Genomic DNA, 12,029 nt, shown 5'->3' with positions numbered 1-12,029 from the left:
GACAAGTGGAGTGCACCAACCAGAAGCTCCAGGTACCACACCGGAGCCTGCGCAGGCTTGGCATCCAGCCCAGCTCAGCCTCCACGCAGACGAGCAAGACGGCCCAGGGCAGCACACAGTGCTGAGGGCAGAAATTCAGTCCATTGGTCAGCATGCATGTGCAACAGGCTCCCAACGCCGCAGAGAAAGACAGCGTGTTGATCTTTTCACATGGCAGATGAGCGACCCAAATGTTACAGATTTAGTGGCAAATGTAAGGGATATATGGGCTTCAGGTATAATATTTCCTTTAATACGCCCAACAATCTTGCAAGGTATTCATCCCGTCTTAAGGAAACTGATGTTCTGCACGTGGATGCCTCTGAGTAAGCATCACTAAAGTCTCCCCTCCACCGCCATCATGTCTAAGTCAGAGTCTCCCAGGAGCCTGAACAGCTGCGGAAGCTCTTCTTTGGAGGTGTGGGCTTTGAAACAACCAATGAGAGTCTGAGGGGCCATTTTGAGCAATGGGGAACTTACGGACTATGTGGTAATGAGAGATCCAACCACCAAGGGCTCCATAGGCTTTGGGTTTGTCACACGTGTCCCTGTGGAGGAGGTAGGGGCAGCCATGAATGCAAGGCCACACGAGGTGGGTAGGAGAGTTGTGGAACCAAAGAAGGCTGTCTTGAGGGAAAGTTCTCAAAGACCTGGTGCCCACTTTACTGTGAAAAATATTTTTGTTGGTGACATTAAAGAAGACCCTGAAGAACATCGTCTAAGAGATTATTTTGGACAGTATGGGAACATCGAAGTAGCTAAGATCATGACTGACCTAGGCAGTGGCAAAAAGAGGGGTTTTGCTTTTGTAACACTGGAGGACCATGACTCCGTAGACAAGATTGTCACTCAAAAATACCACCCTATGAATGGCCACAACTGTGAAGTAAGGAAAGCCCTATATAAGCAAGAGATGGCTAGTGCTTCATCCAGCCAAAGAAGTCGAAGTGCTTCTGGAAACTTCAGTGGTGGTTTTGGTGGGAATGACAACTATTGTCGTGGAGGGAACTTCAGTGGTCGTCGTGGCTTTGGTGGCAGTCAAGGTGGTGGTGAATAAGGTGGCAGGGGGATGGCTATAATGGATTTGGTAATGATGGAAGCAACTTTGAAGGTGCCAGAAGCTATGATGATTTTGGCAATTATAACCATCAATCCTCAAATTTTGGACCCATGAATGGAGGAAATTTTGGAGGCAGAAGTTCTGGCCCCTATGGTGGTGAAGGCCAATACTACGCCGAACCATGAAGCCAAGGTGCCTATGGTGGTTTCAGCAGCAACAGGAGCTGTGGCAATGGCAAAAGATTTTAATAAATGCCAGGAAACAAGGCTTAGCAGGGGAGGAGAGCCAGAGAAGTGACAGGGAAGCTACAGGTTACAACAGATTTGTGAACTCAGCCAAGCATAGTGGTTAGCAGGGCCTAGCTGCTACAAAGACATGTTTTAGACAATACTCATGTGTATGAGCAAAAAACTCGCAGACTGTATTTGTGACTAATTGTGTAACAGGTTATTTTAGTTTCTGTTCTGTGGAAAATGTAAAGCATTCCAACAAAGGGTTTTAATGAAGATATTTTTTTTGCACCCATACTATTGATTGTTAAATGTAATAGTCTGATCATGATGCTGAATAAATGTGTCTTTAGAAAAAGGAAAGGATAAGGAAACTGAGATTCAGAAGTTAATGCACTGCCTCAAAGTCACGTACCTACTAAGAAGAGAAGCAACAACAGAGCCAATATTCAAACCCAGTCTGACTTCTGAGCCCTTTGCTCCAGAGAACCATCCCATATGGGCCCCCATATCTACAATCAGCAAATGCTTCAGGACACAAGGACACCAAAATTTGTCAAAAAACTGGCTCTTACCAGATATCTTATTATCCCTTATAAGAATACATAAATAAAATATCTGCAATAGATGAATGGATAAAGAAGATGTGGTGTATATCTACAATGGAATACTATGCAGCCATCAAAAAAATGAACTCTTGCCATTTGCAAAGACATGGATGGAACTAGAGAGTATTACGCTGAGCGAAGTAAGTCAAGTTATCATATGATCTCCCTGATATGAGGAATTTGAGAGGCAACATGGGGGATTTGGGGGGTAGGGAAGGAAAAAATGAAACAAGACGGGATCAGGAGGGAGACAAACCATAAGAGACTCTTAATCTCACAAAATGGACTGAGGGTTGCCAGGGGGTTGGTGCAGGGGGAGGGTGGTTGGGTTGTGGACATTGGGGAGTGTATGTGCTATTGTGAGTGCTGTGAAGTTTGTAAGCCTAATGATTCACAGACCTGTACCCCCCGGGGCTAATAATATATTATATGTTTATAAAAAAGTTTAAAAATTTTTTAAAAATAGGATTTTGTTAAAAATATAAAAAAGTTAAAATATAACTTTTCTGTACAGTGCAATGAAGCTAAGCAGAGTTTGTATTTTGATTATGCCCAAATTTGACTGATTCACAATAAAATTAATTATATCTTCAAAAAAAAAGGAAAAGAAAATATCTGATTTGGGAGGATTGTAATTAATGAAAACATCAATTACAAGAATATATAAATAAGAAAATATCTATTGAAAAAAGAGAGAGAGAAGTAAATGTGTTCTAAACTCAAATAAGGAGATAGGAGGCCCTGAAGCAGGAGGAAAAGTTAGAGACAGTTCTGACTTTCACATGCAGGCACAGGCTCCCTATTTCCACCAGGGGTACCATTACTGGATATCGGATATGAAGCCCAGTTTAATGCAACACACTGCAGATTAGGAACGCAAGGGATTTTCCAGAATCTATGATCAAAAAACCCTCTGCCCACTGAGATTTACAATTTAGGGCCCTTCTTCTCTATAATCGTCCATGGTCTTACCGCCTATGTCTTAAAAGCATGATTCTGGCGATATTTCCATTCCTAGACATTTTGGCTCAAAGAATCAAAGTGGATCTCAGGTTTCAAAGACCCAAGGGAAAAAAGGTCACTATTGACTACTTATTGTTGGACCAACAGCACTTAAGCTGTCGGGTTAGGCTTTGATTTTAATATTTCTCCGTGAGGAAAGTACGTATTTTTAATAGCGTTCTTTCTTTCAATATGTTTGCAGTGCAACTAAATCACAGTCCAACAGCATGCGTTTTTAAAGCAGAAGAAGTAAAATAAATGGAGTCAGTGGTCTATCTTCATTTCCCAGCACAAATTGTTAGTCACATATTTGCCAGTTTGGTTTGGATTTATAACATGTTCACAGTGATTTACGTGGTATTTACATTATAAACTTTTCATGTAAGCATTGAAGGTACTTCAAAGATTTTACATTATTTTCTTGAAACTCCTTTTGAAGGGAAAAAAAAAAAAAAACATGTAACAACAGGGCACAAAGGAGCCAAAACGTTAAATTAGGTGACAGGTCAGAAACTACACCGCCACACTGTTTCCTAGGGAAAATAGTGATTCCCCATTTATCTTTCCAAAGGTAAGATCTCGTCCCACACTTTATTGAGGTATATAGTGATATTTACATATGATATTTACATACAGTGATATTTACATATCACAAAATCCCCCCTTTCTTAGTGTAAAGTATGATGAATTCCCTCAATTGTGTACAGTTGTGTCACCACCATCATACGCTGCTCTGCCTTCTCTCACTGAAGTCTTTGCCCTTTCTAGGAACTCATATTAAATAAATCATACATTATGTTTTCCAAAGTGGTTATACGGTTTTGCATTCCCACCAGCGCCGCACGAGAGTTCCAGTTCCTCCTCATCTTACTTGATACATGGGGTTGTCCATCCTTTTAAAAACAGCCGTTCCAGAGGACTAGGAAATTATCACTGTAGTTTTAGTATTCGTTTTCTTGGTGACGAGGGACAATGAGCCTCATTTTGTGTGCTTCGTGGCCATTCCTACATCTCCTTTTGCAAAGTGCTTTCAAATCTTTTGGCCATCCTCATTGTCAAGTTGTATAAGTTGTATATAAAGTTGTATGTGTGGCCAATATTTTCTGTCAATTTGTGACTGGCCTTACTGTTTCCGAACTTTCATTCTCTAGGAGAATAACAGTTCGTAATTTTGATAAAGCCCATTTTAGCAATTGTTTTGTCCTATGCTGGTTAACTTTTAAGGACACCAGAAGTAAAACTCTGCGTGAAAGGAAATGGCATTCCCAACCTCTATCCATCCACTCCTTGTGTCGTCTTCATCCTTTTAGGCATCCTGATTGCTAAACGAAAATTTGTGAGCATCATTCAGGCACCATGGAAATGTGTAAAGATGCAGTAGCAAAGGATACTGCAGAAGTTTGAGAGAAGGAAACACACAACAAAAACTCTTCTTTAAGCAAACTCACTTTCAAAGTAAAGAGCAAAAGAATCAAAGGTCTAAAGATTTGAAATTGAAGAAAAAGAGTGAATGATGCCAGTGGGGGTTTTGTGACTGCTGAGTAACAGCTGGAAACACATGTAAGGGCAGGTGTTAAGAATCCTGCTTCCAGCCAAGATGGAATCGCTGGGACCAGATCTATTCTCCAACCAGAAACAACTGAAAAACTGGACAAAACATGAAACAATGCTTCTCAAGACGTTGGCCATCAGGTGGTGGAAGATAATGAACCCTGAGAGACTCCAGCAGAGAAAATAAGCACCTGAAGGTGTCCCATATTATTAGTCATTAGGGAAATGCTAACTAAAAACCACAAAAGAGGGGCGCCTAGGTGGCTCAGTGGGTTAAGCCACTGCCTTCGGCTCAGGTCATGATCTCAGGGTCCTGGGATCAAGCCCCACGTCAGGCTCTCTTCCCAGTGGGGAGTCTGCGTCCCCCTCTCTCTCTGCCTGCCTCTCTGCCTGCTTGTGATCTCTCTCTCTCTGTCAAATAAATAAATAAAATCTTAAAAAAAAAAAAAACACCCACAAAAGATATTTCTTCTCTCCTACTAGAATGTGTAAAGTGCAAAAAACTGACCACGTAAGTGTTGGCAAGGATGATGAGGAACTTGAACTCTCTTACACAGCTAAAGGGCACTTCCAAAACTTTGAAAACCATTTAATAGATTTTCTAAAAAGGTAAACATACTCCTTTTTGACCGTGCCATTCCACTCCTATATTTGTCCAAGAGAAATAGAAGCATGTGTTCAACACAAAGCCTTCAACCTGAGTGTTCACAGCAGTGCTTGCTACCCAGTAGTCCAAAATGGGAAGTGATTTTGCTTCCCAGGAGATATTTGGAGAATCTGGAGACATTTTGGCTGTCACAATGAGAGGTGCTATTGACATACAATGAGTAGAGACCATAAATTCTGCTGAATACACAGAACACAGGACGGTCCCTCACAACAATTATGTAGCCCAAAATGTCTGTAGTGGCCAGGTTGAGAAATTATGTGTGTAGCTCCAAAAGGGAGCAACCCAAATGTCCTCTAATAGGTAAAGGGACAAACAAATGATGGTATATCCCTACCATGGGATATAACTGACCATTGAACATAGTTTCAACTGCATGAATCCACGTATACGCAGATTTTTTCAGTAAATACAGTATAGTACTATAAATGTATATTCTCTTCCTTACGGTTTTCTTACTTGCATTTTCTTTTCTCTAGCTTGCTTTATTGCAAAAATATAATACATGATACATATAACATACAAAATATGTGTTAATCGACTATTTATGTTATCTGTAAGGCTTCTAGTTAACAGTAGGCTATTAGTAGTTACTTTTGAGAGAGTCCAAAATTACACATGGATTTTTTTTTTCAAAAGATTTTATTTATTTGACAGAGAAAGACACAGCGAGAGAGGGAACACAAGCAGGGAGAGTGGGAGAGGGAGAAACAGGCTTCCCACTGAGCATGGAGCCCAGCGTGGGGCTCCATCCCAGGACTCCGGGATCATGACCTGAGCCGAAGGCAGACACTTAATGACTGAGCCATCCAGGTGTCCCCTATACCTGAATTTTTGACTACGCATGGGGTCAGTGCCCAAAAGGCCCACACTGTTCAGGATCAACTGGGTTGTAAATGACAAATTATTTGTTAAATGTGATAGTTGGATATAGAGCTTTCATTCCTTATATTCTTCAGGGTGTATCTTTTTTTTCACTCATAGACTTTTTTAACAATATTCGGTGCTTTCTGGAGTAACTGGATCAGTCTACTGTTGTAACACTAAATTCACATAATGGCAGCCAACAACCAAGAAAATGTACAATTGCGTAGGTCGTTCTTGCCAAGGCCACCTGCTCATTGTTCTGTGGCTGATGAACTTCCTCTTCCCAGCGTGCCTACTGAAGCCAAGGGCATTTAACAATAACTGAACTTAGATAAGCTGTTCTCAATTCTCTAGTACTACCTGTGGGTCTAAGACACAAATGCCCTGGTAAAAGCTAAGACAAGGCAATCCTAGCTAAGATGAGATGAGACGGTTCTCACCTAGAAAAATCACATTGGGGGTTGACTAGAAAAAACTGAGGAGTCTCAGTAGAGAAATTGGGGCACAGAGAAAACCTGAAAGAAACCTGGAATTAATTTCTAGTCTGAAGGCCTGGATTGATTGATCAATGCACGGGCAGAGAGAAAGGGAAGGGGTTTGAGAATAAGAAGAGACAACAAAGCAAAGGGACCTGGAATGTGCTTCTGGAGAGATACTATAAGAACACCGGGTACAAAAGAAGAAGAAGAAAGGAAGAAGAATAAAAAATTTATCGTTTTCCCCATGTATAAAGCCTATAGTTTGCTGATCTAGTCCTAGAAACCATGAATTCATGGGCTCAATGTATCATCATACCTAGGATGGAGACTGTTTTCGTTGGGTCTCAGGCACGAGAAGTGAGAAAGACATTGGGGGAAACCAGTCCTTGGCTGAAATTTGGCCCGAATTTCTGAAGTCTCTGCAAGCATTCAACATTACATTAAATGAGAGAAAAAGTCAAACTGATGCAAATCTGTCTCCTCTGAGAATGACCATTTTAATTTCATTTTCTCGTCTTATAAATACTTCAGTTTTAAACACTGCATTTGAACACTTTGGTCCACTGCTAAATATGAAAAGCAAAAGAATTGAAACTTGGCAGAAAAACAGATTAGATGTAGATTACAAACAGAACCATCTGTCTCTTTCAGGGAACATACAAACCAGTGCAAATGACATTAAGTAGCAGTTTTCATGGCACTGCCTATGTGGCAGGAAGAGATCAAAGAAACACCGTCTTTGCTACCTGAGGAAAACAAGGGAAGTTACTCAAGCAGGAAGAGTCTTATATAAAATTAGCATGGATATGTTTATTTTTATTTTAATTTCTTTAAAGATTTTATTTATTTACTTGATAGAGACAGCACGAGGTGGGAGAGGGGCAGATGGAGAAGCTCCCTGCTGAGCAGGGAGCCCAACATAGGGCTCCATCCAGGGACCCTGGGATCATGACCTGAACTGAAGGCAGACGTTTAACTGACTGAGCAGTTAAGTCTCCTCTGTTTATTCTTATTTTAAAGATAGTTTTGTGTGTAACGAAAGATAAGCAGTGGGTATCATTGCTTCATTTTGTTGAGAGAGAGTTCTACTTGGATACCAAGAATTAGTTTCCTAGATTAACTCATTCTCCAACTGGCTGTTTGTCTTAGGTAGTCGCTTTACGTCGTCTCTCAAATGCTTCCATTTGAATTGTTTATTTATTTATTTTTAAAAAGATTTTATTTATTTATTTGACAGACACAGATCACAAGTAGGCAGAGAGGTAGGCAGAGAGAGAGAAGGAAGCAGGCTCCCCGCTGAGCAGAGAGCCCAATGCGGGGCTCGATCCCAGGACCCTGAGATCATGACCTGAGCCGAAGGCAGAGGCTTTAACCCACTGAGCCACCCAGGCGCCCCAGTTTTTATTTATTTTTATATCTTATCATCTAAGTTACATTTTTTTTCCTTGAAGATAGTTTCATGTGTGTGTAGTACGCCACACACGTGCGCACACCCGCATCCACACGACAGTTCTCACTGCTCACAGCAGTTGTGTTCTGTAGCGAATACTGTGATGGCTCCTGGAGAAACACAGGACTAGCTTCTTTCCAGTCTCCGGTCACATTTTCATCCACTAGTAGATACACAACCTTGTTTATGGGTGTTCTGCTTTGAGACCCCTGTTTAATTTATATTGTTGATTCGTTTACTTGAACTCATTGACAACAGCATCATATCTCATGCCTGTAGAAGCTCTGTAACATATTTCCTCCTCAAGGCGCATCATAGCCTTCCCTCACTTAAGAACCTGGAGAGCACTGCAGCACTGTGCTTGGAAGCCATTTTAAACAATGGAATCACCAGCAAAACTGTGGAAAATGTGACACTAAATAGACTGAGAAAAAGACACTTGTTCACAACGAGGCAGAACACTGCTTTGTTCCACCTCAGCGGGGGAAATGCCAGCTGGGCAGCTCAGACTTTTTCTGCTCTGCACCTGTCTTTGAATGACTAGTAAAATGCAGTAAGTTTTGATCTTGAGGTTGCAAGTCAATTTTTGCAAGGTCGCAAATCCACAAATACAGAATCTGTGAATAATGAGGATCAACCATCTATGTGTACTTCTTCACAACAACTAACAAACTATACGGCGACAGTCAATGCAAATTTCAGATATTATTTCCTTGAAGATTGTTGCTATCTAATATATTAATAATATTGTCCCCAGAAATCGCCTAGCTTAGATCATCTCTTAAATGGCATTCTCAATTATATAAGCCCTTTAAGGGTTTTGTTGAACAAAGAAAACTGAAGGGCAAAGACTTGGACTTCCACATGGTAACTGCAGAGCCTATGTTGATGTGTGGGAAAATGCCAGCATATGATAGGTGCTCAATAAATGCTACACACTTTGTTTTGTTTCCTGATTCATATTCCTTCCTATTTTTCTTATTTGCTTTCATTTTACTAGCTTAAATTATCCACTAAATGAATAAATGCAGAGTCAGGAAATTCCATTTCACGTACGATGTGGATATAAAATCACTGAAGATACATTACTCTGAATGTGGGTGGTATCTTCTTTGTTTTCCTCAGAGTTCTCAGAAGGTTTCTAAGCTTCAGGTGGAAATAAAGGAAAGCGTAAGCTTCATATAAATTGAATGAATTTTTTTAGATGCGAAAATATGAATAGCAGTTCCAAGGGTGAAAGAATACAAAATTATTTACAAATTTCAGCCGGAATCCCAGAGAAGCATTAATGATCATATTAAAATAATACTGTAATAGGCAAGACTAGAAAGTGATTTCTTTTATAACATGTTTTACATGCTATTTGTGTTAGCACTTCACCCCCACTCTCAGAAGTAGGTATTGTTGCAAATACAGCAAACTACATCGGACCTTGGTCTTTCCAGGATCCACGCTGTATTACTCCACTAGGCCAGTGATCCCAGATTCCCCAGAAAACATCTTTGTTGTGGATTTATTCTGTTATAAGGGCTTTGACCCATTGACAGCAAGCCCCATCCTTTGGAATGTAAGTGTAGCAGTCTGCCTGGCAGAAGCTATGCCATTGGAATGGAAATAATGTTGAATAGCAGAAGACATTCAACCTGCCACCTTGTCAGCCCTTCTGTAAATCATTTAATCTTTCTCTTCCTTGGTCTCTGTCATTAAAATGAAGAAATCAGAATAATTTCTGTCAGATGAATGCTCTGGCATCTGTAACTCACAGACAGTTTATCTACAATGTGGGCCTTTGTCACTGGGAAGCCACGTGGTAAAAGGAAAAGACAGAGAGAGCAGAGGAGAGCAAAGATCGTTACTACAGCTGTGAACACAAGGAGACTGTGGACGGCCAAGAGAGCAGGCAGTGTGCTTTCACTGAGCCTTTTGGCTCTACTGAAATCCCACTAAGACAACAGTAACCAGATTTTGTTCAGGCAGAAACCCATGAGAAAAGAGGACCGGGAGAGGAGGGCACAATAATGATGGAGGCGAGAAAGGAGGCAGATGAGCCACACGTGAATCAGCAGACCCAGGACAACAGAATCCTGTGAAGACAGGTAAGAATCGAAGGGATTGATGAATACGAATCTTTCAAAGCCTCCAGAACGGCCCTGTTAAGGACCTCTGAGTGTTAGGGTAAAAGGAGACCCTAAAGAAAGATGATTAACTGAAAGTCTGCTTCACCAACTGTCACATTGCCCGCTGCCTTCCCCACCAGAGCCCAAAACTATAGGTTCATTCTCAAAAGAGAGCTAAGAGCAAGTCTCTGAACTGGATGATACCAGGCAGGAAGGTGGGCTAGTAGCCCCGTGAGGAGGGACCTGGTCGCTGAGGGCTGTTCCTCTCCCCCCGGTCAGTTTCCTAGGTGCTGGCAGGCTGGCCTCCGTTCTAGGCAGAAGACAGGAATCACTGTCTTCTCCAGAGAATATGACCTACACACATAAATATAAAAATATTTATATTAGAGATCACACAGCTCATCACCCAAGACCCTCTCCTGACAGCAAGGACTTTATGCATCAGAGCCATGGTGTTTTCCAAGCCACTTTTCGGTCTCCCCTGTGTGGGCATACAATCAGAATTACCTGACATCTGAGGAAAGGATTTATCTTTTAATGAGAGAGGAGAAAGAGAGAGAGAGAGAATGAGATTGAAAGAGAAAGGGACCAAAGCAAACAGAAAAAAAGTAACTTGGAAGAAATAAGAAACTCTGCTGGGGAAAGAAGGTATTAGAAATAAAACTAATATTAACTAAGATAATATACTGCAACCACAGAACATGAACAGGCTGTATAAAAGGGGGGTATTTTAAAAAAGGAGTATATATGGGGAAAAAACTGGAAACAAAAAAAAGATGCTGTACATTTTCAGAAGGAAAAAGCAAACAGAAACAAAGAGACACCATATAAAAGATCATGATCAGAATGGCCTAGGACATCCCAACAGCAGTGCTGGAATGGAAAGGAAAATGCTGTATACAGCCAACTGATCAACCAAATGTGAGGCTACAACACAGATATTTTGAGAGATGCAAAATTTTATTTGCCATGTATTTTTTTCTCAGAAATCTATTTTTTAAAGCTGAGGAATTAGCAAGCCAAGGAAGAGAGAAATAGAGATTTTAGGAGCCAGAAATCTAGCACAGAACAGAAGGGAAGAAAATTCTCACTCATCAAGGACAGACAGTTGAGACTGGCATAGGATCCTCAGGAATGGCAAGCTCATGGATGACCTGATGTGTCTCAACATCTCGAGGTGAGATTTGTGTAGACAGAAAAGCATGTAGGGTTGAAATGCTAAATACCTATAAAACACATTGGAATACTCGCACGCACGCACACACAGAAAGAGAGATGTGAACAATGAGGCAAACTGGTAAGAGGTACACAGGAATCCTCTGTTCTGTGCTATTTTTGCAACTCTTCTGTAAATCTGTAATTATTCCAAAATATAAAAATTTATTTAAAAAAAAAACGAGACCATGGAAAAAAGTTAAGAACACTAAAATTTGACAGGAAGTGCTCCTTATCTCAGGTATGTTGGATCTCCCTTTCTGATCTCAGCCAACAAAAACAATTCCCAATTCTTTCCGGCTCTCCAGAGCTCAACTCTCACGTGAAGCAACTGTTGATTTTGAAGATTCAAGTGTTGGAGTTTGTAGAGCGATATGAGCCTGACACCCCTCATTTTACTGTGAGAGAGGGGGAGGCCAGACAGGTCTTGACACTTGTCCAGAATCATGCTGACCTCTCTCCAGGAAAGAGCTCTCCCAATACCACCTTACACATGTTAGCCAGACTGCATACACACATGGCTACAATGAATCGAAATATTCTCTTTCTTCTCAGTAAAATAAAATCGGGGAGCTTGGGTGGCTCAGTCAGTTAAGTGTCTGCCTTCTGCTCAGGGTGTGATCCCAGGGTCCTGGGATCAAGCCCCACATAGGGCTCCCTGCTCATCAGGGAGCCTGCTTCTCCCTCTTCCCCTGATCATACTCTTTCCCTGTCTCTCTCAAATAAATAAAATCTTTAAAAATA

At 41.1% G+C, this 12,029-nt stretch overlaps 1 pseudogene; it reads left to right on the top strand.

Moving 5' to 3' along the window:
• Positions 1-400: 400 nt before the first annotated feature.
• On the top strand, positions 401-1,539 carry LOC116575156 (annotated as a pseudogene).
• Positions 1,540-12,029: the final 10,490 nt, after the last annotated feature.

Source organism: Mustela erminea, chromosome 16 (genome assembly GCF_009829155.1).
Source record: "Mustela erminea isolate mMusErm1 chromosome 16, mMusErm1.Pri, whole genome shotgun sequence".
Taxonomy (NCBI): domain Eukaryota; kingdom Metazoa; phylum Chordata; class Mammalia; order Carnivora; family Mustelidae; genus Mustela; species Mustela erminea.
The sequence above is the reverse complement of the archived record's forward strand: the minus strand, read 5'-3'. Positions and strand labels throughout refer to the sequence as shown.